Below are 13,000 nucleotides of genomic sequence, written 5' to 3'. Positions count from 1 at the left end.
GGGGTGGTTGAATATAAAATTTTGTCCTGTCTACCATTGATTTTTCATACATTGTTAATAATTCATTGAAATGCATTCAATTTTAATTTTCAAAATGATAGCATCATATGGTCATATAGCATAGATGCAGACTCTTAGGTCCAACTTGTCCATACCAACCAGGCTTCCTAAACTGGAAGTAGTCCCATTTACCAGTCATAGACTCACAGAGTAATACAGCATGGAAACAGGCCCATCAACCCAAACTGGTCCATGCTGACCATGATGCCCACTCAGCTAGTTCCAATTATCAGTATTTGGCTCAGATCCCTCTAAACCCTTCCCATCCATGTTCTTGTCCAAATGTTCTATAAATGTTGCTGTTGTACCTCCCTCAACCACTTTCCCTGGCAGCCCATTCCATATACGCACCACTCTCTGCATGAAGAAGTTGCCCCTTGGGTCTTCCTTAAATCTATCCCCTCTCATCTTAAACAAATGTCCTCTAGTTTTCAATTCCCCACCCTTGGGAAAAGGACTAAATGCATTCATCCTGTCCCTCTGATTTTATACACCTCAATAAGGTCACCACTGATTCTCCTGTGTTTCAGAGAATAAAGTCCTATCCTGTCCAACCTCTCCCCATAACTCGGGCGCACTAGTCCTGGCAACATCCTTGTAAATCTTCTTTGCACACTTTCCAGTTTAACTATGTCTTTCCTATAATAGGGCGACCAAAACTGTAAACAATACTCCAGGCGTGGCCTCACCAACATGTTATATAACTGTAACATAGCATCGCAACTCATATACTCAATGCCTCAACCAATGAAGGCCAGCATGCTAAATGCCTTCTCCACCACCCTGTCCACCTGTGTCGCCACTTTCAATGAACAATGTAATTGTACGCCTAGGTCCCTCTGTTCCACAGCACTCCTCAGGACCTTATCATTTACTGCATAAGTCCTACCTTGGTTTGACTTTCCAAAGTACAACATTTCACACTTGTCTGTATTGAATTGCATTTGCCAATACTCAGCCCACTTCCCCAACTGATCAAGATCCCTCTGTAATTTTTGATAACCTTCCTCACTATTATCTGCAGACTTACTGATCATACCTTGTACATTCACATTCAGACCATTTATGTGAATAACAAATAACAGAGATCCCAGTACCAACTCCTGTGGCATAACCACAAGTCACAAGCCTCCAGTCTGAGAAACAACCTTCAACCATCACCCTCTGCTTCATACCAGTGAGCCAATTTTTGAATCCAATTAGTTAGCTCTTCCTGGATCCTATGTGACCTAACCTTCATGGCTAGCCTGCTGTGCAGGACCTTGTCAAAGGCCTTACTAAAGTCCATACAGACAACATCCACCGTCCTACCCTCATGTATCCTCTTAGTTATCTCTTCCAAAAACTCTAAAACATTTGTCAGACATGATTTCCCACACACAAATCCATGTCCATAATCGGGCCTGTATTTGTCCACATTCCTCTAAACCATTTCTATTTATGTATCTGTCCAAATGCCTTTTAAATTCGGTATTTCTACTCACCTCTACCATTTCCTCTGGCAGTTTGTTCCATGTATTCACCGTGCTTCTGTGTGAAGAACTTGCCTTTCAGGATCCTTTTAAATCTTTCCCATCTCACCTTAAACCTAAACAGTCTATTGTTGGTCTTCCCTACTTTGGGGAAAGGACCTTGCCCATTCACCTTACTCATGCCCCTCATGATTTTATAAACCTCGAGAAAGTCACCCCTCAGGCTCCTAAATCTACCATTTGCCTTACTTACGTAGGTGAAGAAACTTGGGATATTTATTTCAGAGATGTTGCATAAAAATGCATTGTTAAATCATTTAATAATTTGGTAATAAGAAAGAACTTGTATTTATGTAGCTCCTTTCACAGGTTTAAGGTGTGACAAAAGTTCTTTACAGTCAAATGAACTACTTCGTGAAGTGGACACCTTTGCAATGCTGGAAATAAAGCTGCCACATTGCATACACATGGCCCACTTGTAGCAGCAAGACAAGGGCTAGACCAGGGGCTTCCCAAAATATGGGCCAGGACCCCAGTGGGACCCTGAACTGAAACATTGGGTTTAGAAGCTGTAAGGCAGCAACGGCCGGACTGGAACACTGACCAAGTTGAAATAATTGTGCTCCTACTATAACAGACATAAAACTCTCCCTACTCCACTCCATCCTCTCTCAATTCTCCGTGAAGGACTGTGACAATTTTCAATGCTTGGAATGTGGTCAATGTGGGAGAAAGTTTGGGAAGTTTGGACTGTTTTGGTGAAGTTGTTTGAGGAACAGATGTCATCCAGGGCACCAGGAAGAATGCAGCAGATTTGCAGAAGTGGTGTAAGTGACATGGGCACTGTTAAACTAGTGACACCCATCTCCACTGCTAGGGCAGGTTGTTCTGTAAAAGTGCACCCATTGTACCATGAATCTTTAACACACCATTGTGCTGTGTATCCATTTTTGATATTTTTTCTTAAATGACAACAAATACCAACTGGCAGTTACAAAACAGCCAATCTCAGTGGTAGGTTTATCAGCTGCACTGTGAGATTGGATTTCTGTCTGTAATTCCTGATAGCTACCTAGCATAATCTCTGTTATTAAGTGGACAATAGATACTTATAAGAAAACAACTGGTGTTAACATAACCGAGCTGATGTGACCTGTGCTGTTCCAGATGTGATTTTTCAATAATGTAGCTGTTTACTGGATGCAGGTGAAATGAAAACAACAAAAATATTGCTCTTTACAAGCAACAAAGCTACTGAATCATTTTCCCCGAGGAATAACACGCAAAATTAGCGTCTAAATCATGTTGGCAGCTTAATTAGTGTATTTCTTTAACTAACAAATAAAAGTCAAATCAGTGAGCAATTGAATATCAGATACTACACAGAGAAAAAGAAACCCCCCTTTCAAATGAATCCTATTAAATGAAAGGAAAACTGCCTTGAATCTTTCAAAGGCAAATGCAAGACTTTCACTGGTTGCTTGTAGTGTTGGAATGGTTTCCCTCCTCTTTGAAATGTTCGGAGAGTTGCCTCCGCCTCTGCCTTCCCAATCCCTCCCCATGAGAGAGAGAGAGAGGAAAACTGTAAGCATGATTGCTCGGTGCACACAGGCAGAATATTTTCAATCTTATCAGTCTTATCAGGGGGGAAACAGCATGATTTCATCTGCGTTCTCAACCAGCTCTGTGAGGACTTGATTGCCGATTTTGACTTTTATTCTTTCCTTATCTACTCCCAGTAATCAATAAAATAAGCAAACAAAGGAAGAGAGAAACAGCCAAGAGGGGATATACACAGGTGAGGTTGTGGAATAACAGCTGTGTGAAGACAGATTGGCCCAAAAGAACAGACTTAAGCAACTGCACTTGCTGGAGAGAGAGAGAGAGGGAGAGGGAGAGAGTGCACTGGCTCTGAGGGATTGAAAAGAACGAAATCTTGGAAATGGTCGCTCTTGCTTGACCCCCGACCCTACCATTGGTGCCAGCCTAGACTGTGTCAGGTTGGAACTGCTAATGACAGCATTAAACGTCTGAGCTCAGCTGTAAGGGCTGTCCGTTTTCTTTCCCATCGCCTTTGATCTGAATACGGACTAGAATGGATTAACAAGACCACTGGGGAGAACAGTCAATTAAAAAAAACAGACACATTAAAACATATTTCAAAGAATTATTGAGATTACATGCCGGACTGCAATAAATCAACTGCTCACAGGTACAGAAATTTTCTTTGTCTTTTACTGTTTCACTGTGCTGTAAAAGCTGTTCCTGTGCTAAATGCTAGCGATTGTTGCCATGGTGATTTGAGTATAGTTATCGGGTACCAAAGTTTATCCAAGTAAGACACAGCATCTGTCAATAACGTTTACACCGCACGCACAATATTTATAGGACTTTGCCAACAGTTGAGGGAGAAAGGACGGGGAATCATTTGCTGTCATAATGCACAGTGCGTGCCTACTCGAATTTACATTGTAACCCGAACCGAGCAACTGTTACTCTTCTTTGGAGATTTAGCTCAATCAGTGCTGTTTAACTGGTCTGATTTCCGCAAATGCTGCCTGGTATGATGCACAAATTGGACGAATTGTTGCTTTCTGTCTTAAAGTATGCTTAAAATTTAGTCTGTAGTTTCCAACACACACAAAGAAATCTATTTGTGATGCTAACGTGGCTTCAATGGAATGACCTTGCAATGTTTTTTCTTCTGTGCAGACGCTTCTGTTAACTCCGTTCTCTTCACAGGATCACAATACCATTTGAAACGCAATTAGAATAAAAGAACAGCAAAAATGCACAGCTATTTTGCGAAGAGCAGGGAAGATTGACGATTGCTTGTGTGTTAGTGTATACAAGACTAGAGGCAGCAGACAATTTATGTTAAGTCTGACTACTAAGTAGACAAAAGGTGTCAAACTGCTTTATCAGTAAAGGTTGTGGTGGGGGAGTGGGTGGTGGTGGCTGAGTGGATTGGGAAGTTGACGTTTGATTCACTTCAGTTATTTTCGTGCCCAATTTGGGGCACCAGTGTAGTGCCAGATTTGAAGGTTGCCCGCAGTGATTTAGCATTTCATATCTTGGGTGTTTGACAGAGTGTGATTACACTGAATACAAAGTGACACGTTTAGAAAATACTTTCTTGTGGTAAATTGTTCTCTATAACATCTATTTAATAGAAAGCTTCATTCTCTCAAAAAAATGTTTTCCTGAGACTAATTTGGAATCTCCTGTCAGTCATATCTGGTGACCTGCAAGCTACATTTCATATCGTATCAAGACAGTCCTTATTGTGGATTGCTATTCATTGCATTTTGTAGGGAGGAGGATATGAACAGTTGCTCTTGTGGAAACTGTCTAATTATTCCTTCAAACAACAGAAAATTCAAACTAATTCTAAGCCTGGAGCTCTAGTTATCCAAGTAAACATTGAAGACTTCAGATGATAGCCATACTTTCACATGTGTCCAAACATAGCCACTGAAAATATAGCTTAATGGAATAAGTGAGCAAGGAAGCAGTTTCCAGGAGACTGGTTGAGTAGTAGGAAGAGATTTTACAATTCTAAGACGGTACCCCATTGTTGATCCAAGATGCCATTAAAACTTGAAAGTTACTTTTTTAAGGGATGCAGTTTATACACTACTCCTCACCCAGAAAGTTCTTGATTCAATCGATAATTCTACAAAATATATGCCAACTTGTAATGTTCAAAGGCAAGTGTTATCATGTAATGACAAACAATCCAAATGCTTTAAAGCTAAACATTTGTTGCAGCATTATTACATGAGCAATTGTGTTTTTCCAATCCCTGTAGTGTTTTAGTTAATTAGTCTCAAAAGTCAAAGTGAATAGAAATATCACATTTTCAAATACCTAGTTGTATTTAAGTTTTATCCAATACAGCTAACCTGTAGCCATTATAATATACCCTGTAATTCTGAACTCAGGATATCACAAAATGTCTTCCTTAAATCCGTAAGCAGCAACCAAACAATGAGCTAATCAGTTTACTCTGAATGAGCACAGATTAGATACTGATAGTTACAATTCAGTAATGTATATATTGTAAAGTTCAGAAGCATTTCTGCTTTTTGTAATTCTCAATACACACTAGATGAAAAGAAACAACTCACTACTGTCTGTAACAAAAGGCTTAAATGTGTTTGAATTATAATTACTCTCTCATAACAAAGTTCACCTTTTTTAATTGCTTTCCGTAATTTGTGTTTTATTCATGACTGCTGTATCTGCTGTATACCAGTAGGTTATGTAATTGCTACAATTGACCAATTTCAGAAACTAAAACAAGGCTGATGTGTAACAAAAAGCAGTGGCTAAGTTTTCTGTGACGGAAACATTGCCTTATAGAAGTGGTTCTTAAATGTTCACACCCACATGTCACTTGGATGGAACAAAAGACCCTACACCTCACTTCACCCTCTTTCTCTTTTCGCTACAAAATAACCCACTAGGATTAATGGGAAAATGCTAATACTGTCAATGAGACATCAGTGAAGTGATGTCTGGTTCCAAGCTGAAGAGCTTCAGTCTCACGTTGGACTCGATCTTCAGCCAATTCCACTTTGTTGCTTTCTGACTCCTAAGTGTTGATGATTCGATGGTGGCTTATATGTTTATGGTATGCCAGGTCCCTCAGAGCTGGGCCATGGAGCCTCAAATATTTGTAATACTTGGTGCGAAGACCATGAGACTTTGTCATTAAATGCCAATTTCAGTCACTTCAATTTTGGACCAGACAGTGGGCACCTTTGCAGAACTCCAGCAGGCTACCTTTTGAGAACCACTGCCTTACAAAAATGTACCTTGCCTGTACAAATGGGAGTGGGAAATCTCTGGTGAAAGAGCTAGATCAGGAGTTTCCTTGGAGCTGCCTGTGCCATGAAAACAAATCATGATGGAAATTCCATTTATGGGCATAAGCAGAGATTTTCCACACTTCCAGTGAAGTCATGCCAGCTGATTGGAAATATTCCTGCCTGATACTGCTGTATTGACATCGATCTACCAATGTGGAAAATTGTCCAGACATGTCCTGTTCACAAATAGCAGGACAAATCCAACCTGGCCAATTACCACCCTAGCAATCTATTCTCAATCATAAGCAAATAGATGGAAAGTGTCATCAATAGTACTAAGAAATGGCACTTGATCATTACCAACCTGTTCACTGATGCTCAGCCTGGGTTCTGTCAGGGTCACTCAACTCCAGACTTCATTATATCTGTGGTACTAATATGAACAACAATTTGAATTCCAGAGGTGAAGTGAAAATGACTTCTCTTGACATCAAAGTGGCATTTGACTAAGTGTGACATTAAGGATCTCTAACAAAACTGAAGTTTATGGAAATCTGGTGGAAAACTCTCTGGTGGATTGAGTCACAACAGTACAAAGTAAGATGGCTGTTGGAGGTCAGTTAACCCAGCCCCAGGACACCACTGCAAACATTCTTCAGTGTGGTTCCCTGATCCCAACCATCTTCGGCTGCTTCATCAATGACGTTCCCTCCGGCATATGGCCAGAGTGGAAATGTTCACTGCTGATTGCACCATGTCCAGGACTAATCCTGTCTCTTCATGCACTAATCAGGCCATGTGCAATTGCAGCAAGACCAGGACAAAACCTAGGCTTGGGCTGATATGTAACAAGCAACATTTGTGCTACACAAGTGCCAGGCAATGACTCAGAGAGAATCTAACTACCATGCCTTTCTGTTCAATAGCATTAGAACTGCTATATTCCATCATATCAACAACATTGCGGTTATCATTGACCAGGAACTCAACTGAACCAGCCATATAAGTGTAAGTACTCTCGCTACAAGAACATTGAAAGGCTTTTGCACTGAGTGACCTTGACTCCCAGTGCCTGTCTGCCATTTTAAAGTCATCAGTTGTGAGTGCGATGAAATACTCTCCATTTGCAGGGATGGCTCAAAAAAATTCAACACTATCCATGTCAAAGTTGTTTGAGCTCTATCTACCACCTCCCACATTCATTCCCTCACCACCAATGCAGCGTCCCATTGACAAGATGCACTGCGATAGGCTCCTTAGACAACACTTTCCGAACTCATGATCAGCAACCTAGAAGAACAGGTCTGCTGATGCATGGGTACACTACCATCAGTAAGTTCCCCTCCAAGCTACAGAGCATTTTGAATTGGAACTCTCCTGTGCTAGGTCACAATTCTGGAATGCCTTCCCTAACAGCAGTGTGGGTGTACTTACACCCCCAGAACAGCATTCTTTCAAGAAAGTAGTTTAGCGTCTCTCAAAGGCAATTAGGAATGGGGACAATAAATGCTGGCTTAGTCAGCGATATTGAGTTCCCATGGATGAATTTTAAAATGTCCTGAGGATTCTCTGGGCTGCACTTGAGAAAGACAAATGAAATGTATTTTTATCACAAAATGAAGTGATAGAGGAAAGGAAATAAGATTGATTGCCGTCAGAACTTAGCATAAATTAAATACTAGTGGCACGAGTGACTAGAACAAGTTCAATAAATTAGAACCAAGAAATACGGACACAGAGATTGTGAGCTTGACATAAGAGAAGGATTATCAATATAGTATTATATGTTTTTCATCCATTTTGTTCAGGCATGGGTATGAATTTGCATGGTATCATGGTATTCAAATAATATGAAAATTCACTGTTATTTCATAAGAGCCAAAAGCAAGAATCTAGATCAGTTGATTTATTGTATTGGGATGCTAATTAGTTGGAAAAGGAGGATCATTGTGTTCACTCTCAAACACTTTACGATATTGTAATGGAATGGTTCCCTGGTTACTCTTAAATTGACAGCTTTGCAATGAGCTATTTATCACAGTTCAGTTTCTTCAGTTCTGTAGTTTTGCAATAATGAAAACGCTGCTGCATGTTGATCAGTTGAAATAGAAAGTTGCTGAGAAACACTGTCTTCCTTCAGAAAATATAGTTTTCATTCAATGTTGATGAACTATTCCAGTTTAATTAAATGCTTACCCACTGCTTTAAGAATCGAGCCCTCGGTGCCATAACCTAGACTCTATTGTTTTAACGAATTACCTTATCTCCCTTTATAGCACGAGGGGAAAATAACTATGACATGGCTGAGAATAACAAGCTTCTTTTAAGGCAGCTTTCCTGCTATGAATGCACATGCTGATGGTGGAAATTCATAGCACGAAATGGTGGCACATTCATATAAGGTGCTATCTACTAAGATATTTAGGAATCATTGAAACAATTTCCAAAGTAAATCGGCCGAAATGTCTATATTTCCTGTTGCATAGTTTAGAACAAACTTTGATTGAGAGTTGAAACTCCGAATAGTCGGATATGTTTTTCTTTTTAACAGCGTTATAAGGTGCTGCCTTTTTGAGAAAAAAAACAATTTTTCAGTTCATTTACAGAGAAGTGACTGATGTTGATTTTATCTTGTGGTCTCACCATGCCAGAAATTATGCATGGCTCATTTTTCTCTTTTACTTCAGCAATCAAATAAGAACTGAAAACAAAATGGAACAACTTACCATGAAGATATAATTATTAAAAGCCACTTCTTTAATCATAACAGAAGAGGCTTTGAAATAACAAGGTACTGATTAGACAAAGTTTCCAAATTAATAAGGCACTGTCATTGGTTCTGTTGTATCTGCTTGGTTTTTTGTCTCTCCGATGCATCCTTTCAGCCCCATCCCAGCTCTGCACCTTCCCATCCAACTACATGCTGTTAAGCTACCAAATTCACCACACGGGAGGGTATTAACTTCTGCCCTTACAACCATTACCGGATTGCTGTTCCATTTCTTCCTGTGGCTGGTTTCAGAGTGATAATAAAGGAAGTCTGAACTGTGTTAAATTGCATTTCCTCTCCTCCATATCTTATCCAAAGGAACAAGTTCAAATCAGAAAAAGAATGAAGGTGGTTTGAAAACAAAACTTCACAAAAATCCATGTTTTTTCTTCCAACCTCGCACCATCTAGTATACTTGGCAGAGCAAATGAAGGATTGCTCCCAGATTGAAAGAGTTTTTGTTTCAAAGTGTTTGTTGAACATTTTCTCATTTGAAAATGTGAAGCAAAGTAATTTAAATCCTATTGAAGTACACCATGGTGTCATAAACAAAGATATTAATTGGAGTGAGAATGATGTGTAGCTTTTCCAGCTTGTTTCTTTCCCAGAAAAAAAAAGAGCTTGCTAAACATTTTACAAAAATAAAGTAAACAAAATATAAAAATAACAGGTATGAAAAGTAAGGGTTGCATTTAGTGTCTATCATGACCATAAGACACCTCAAAATGATTCAAAGCCTATAATGTACTTTTGAAATGCAGAGACTGATGTAGTATAAGAAACATAGCAACCACATTGTGCTCAAAAAGCTGCCAAAAACAGCAGTAGGGGAATGACCAGATACTTGTCCCTGTGTTGATCGAGTGATAATGGCCAAAACACCTTGGATAACTCTTTACTGCGCTTTGAAGAAGCACCTTAGGATCTTTTACATTTCCCGACAGCACCTCAGGGTGCACCATCTTCTTAGTACTATGCTGGATTGATAGCCTTGATTTTTGTGCACTTGAAAGCAGATTTTGCTGATTCAGAGACAAGGGTGCTATCAACTGATTCATAGCTGACATTTAGTGGGGAAGAAAATCTCTGGACAATTCTCTCTGATATCCTCCAACTCTCCCCCTCAAAAGCACAGTCCAGAATCTGGATGTGAGTTTGCTCGCTGAGCTGGAAGGTTAGTTTTCAGACGTTTTGTCACCATTCTAGGTAACATCATCAGTGAGCCTCCGACGAAGCGCTGGTGTTATGTCCCACTTTCTATTTATCTGGTTAGGTTTCCTTGGGTTGGTGATGTCATTTCCTGTTCTTTTTCTCAGGGGATGGTAGATTGGCTCCAAATCAATGTGTTTGTTGATGGAGTTCCGGTTGGAATGCCATGCTTCTAGGAATTCTCGTGCATGTCTCTGTTTGGCTTGTCCTAGGATGGATGTGTTGTCCCAATCAAAGTGGTGTTCTTCCTTATCTGTATGTAAGGATACGAGTGATAGTGGGTCATGTCGTTTTGTGGCTACTTGATGTTCATGTATCCTGGTGGCTAGCTTCCTGCCAGTTTGTCCAATGTAGTGTTTGTCACAGTTCTTGCAAGGTATTTTGTAGATGACGTTTGTTTTATTTGTTGTCTGCATAGGGTCATTTAAGTTCATTAGCTGCTGTTTTAGTGCGTTGGTGGGTTTGTGGGCTTCCCTGATGCCAAGGGGTCCGAGTAGTCTGGCAGTCATTTCGGAAATGTCTTTGATGTAGGGGAGAGTGGTAATGGTTTCTGAGCCCGTTTTGTCTGTTTGTTTAGGTTTGTTGCTGAGAAATCGGCGGACTGTGTTCATAGGGTACCCATTCTTTTTGAATACGCTGACTTCCTTGGTCATATTCAAAAAGAATGGATACCCTATGAACACAGTCCGCCGATTTCTCAGCAACAAACCCAAACAAACAGACAAAACGGGCTCAGAAACCATAACCACTCTCCCCTACATCAAAGACATTTCCGAAATGACTGCCAGACTACTCGGACCTCTTGGCATCAGGGTAGCCCACAAACCCACCAACACACTAAAACAGCAGCTAATGAACTTAAATGACCCTATACTGACAACAAATAAAACGAACGTCATCTACAAAATACCTTGCAAGAACTGTGACAAACACTACATTGGACAAACTGGCAGAAAGCTAGCCACCAGGATACACGAACATCAACTAGCCACAAAACGACATGACCCACTATCACTCGTATCCTTACATACAGATGAGGAAGGACACCACTTTGATTGGGACAACACATCCATCCTAGGACAAGCCAAACAGAGACATGCACGAGAATTCCTAGAAGCATGGCATTCCAACCGGAACTCCATCAACAAACACATTGATTTGGAGCCAATCTACCATCCCCTGAGAAAAAAGAACAGGAAATGACATCACCAACCCAAGGAAACCTAATCAGATAAATAGAAAGCGGGACATAACACCAGCGCTTCGTCGGAGGCTCACTGATGATGTTACCTAGAATGGTGACGAAACGTCTGAAAACGAACCTTCCAGCTCAGCGAGCAAACTCACATCCAGAACCTCAACCTGAGCTACAAATCTTCTCAAAACTCACAGTCCAGAATATCATATGCATCATGTGTTATCAGTGGATCCATTTACCTGCTATCTGATCTGATCTCTGCTCTGGTCAAGAGCCCTATCCAGCTCACTAGTAAAAGCAGACTGAGAACTGACACTACATTCTACGCACAAATGGCAAAATGAGAAAAGTTTTCATGGAATGGAATAGTGCACGTACAACCTCCCCGAAGCATCACTTATTCTACAATCAAAATCACAACAGCAAAGAGTTAAAAACCAATTTTTTAAAAGAAGCAGTATGCTAATGAATGTCTCAGTTTTTAAATATGCAATCAGTTTGAACCAGACAAACCAGCTCCAATTGCCTTTTAATGCTTTTGGCCAAGATGATTGTGTTTGTGGCAGTACCATTGCCTCTGGGTCCCTAAGTTAGGAAAGGAGGTTTGAAGAAAACTGATTAGTATTTCCTTTCCTGATTACTAGTGATCCTGACTTGGAAGTGTATCCTTGTGAACATTATCAAAGGCAGATTTAAACTTAACTGTGCCACCATTCAAAGTTGGTAAAGTCAAAAGCGAGGGAACAAAAAGGAACATCAGACAGTTGTGATTGTTTTTATACACGCCATCGAGTCAGACTATAATAATGGAGAACTATTCCAGTTATGATCCTATAATAATAATTTTCTTCAGATTGCTGCCAGGTACTAGCTATAGCTTTTCTTTTTATCTTTCACCAGAGACATCAGTCATTATGTTGATATATCTCTGATGCCAGAAGGATGACAATGGTATTATTACTGTAGTTTTGCAACATGAGCAAGAACTATTAACAAGTAGCTTTGAATCACCAGTATGCAGCAAGGAGGTCTGTGGTATTTAGCCAGACCTATTTCTGGGTCATATATACAAACACACGTAAATGAGGCAGATTTGAGTTTCTATTAAAAAAGAGATCCGTTTTCCTGTCAGATTTATCATTAGAATTGTCAAAGGACCTAAATAAAAGCGCTAAATGCATAGTATTTACAAAGCAAGGCCCAGATCAGAAGCCGTAAGGAGGAATTTTTTTTAAAAAGTCAGAAGAGTTGTGTCAATCAAATGTGTAGATTGTTTAAAATGTGGGTTAAAAGCAAAATTGTCAGAGATCACCATAAGTCACACATATCCATGTAATTATAGAAGCTGGCAGAAGTCTTGAAAAAGAACATGTGGCAATGGGTTTAACAATTTAGCAAACCCCAAAGAACATCAGCATCAAACTGGTGAAAAGTAGGAGATGCAGATCTTGATATAATTTTATAGAAGTTAATGAGA

General features: G+C 40.0%; 1 protein-coding gene across 6 annotated transcripts in view; it reads left to right on the top strand.

Moving 5' to 3' along the window:
• The first annotated feature begins 3,115 nt into the window (after positions 1-3,115).
• The window catches only part of LOC125461148 (protein shisa-like-1), a 149,859-nt gene continuing 139,974 nt past the window's right edge, over positions 3,116-13,000 (top strand). For 5 of the 6 annotated variants that reach the window (XM_059652367.1, XM_048549605.1, XM_059652360.1 and 2 more), the window contains exon 1: positions 3,116-3,744. The gene's annotated coding sequence lies outside the window, so the exon portion shown is untranslated. Of the gene's footprint in view, positions 3,745-7,331; positions 7,355-13,000 lie in introns of those variants that run through there. The other variant, XM_059652363.1, reaches the window with a different exon arrangement.

Source organism: Stegostoma tigrinum, chromosome 18 (assembly GCF_030684315.1).
Source record: "Stegostoma tigrinum isolate sSteTig4 chromosome 18, sSteTig4.hap1, whole genome shotgun sequence".
In the NCBI taxonomy this organism is placed as follows: Eukaryota; Metazoa; Chordata; class Chondrichthyes; order Orectolobiformes; family Stegostomatidae; genus Stegostoma; species Stegostoma tigrinum.
The sequence above is the reverse complement of the archived record's forward strand: the minus strand, read 5'-3'. Positions and strand labels throughout refer to the sequence as shown.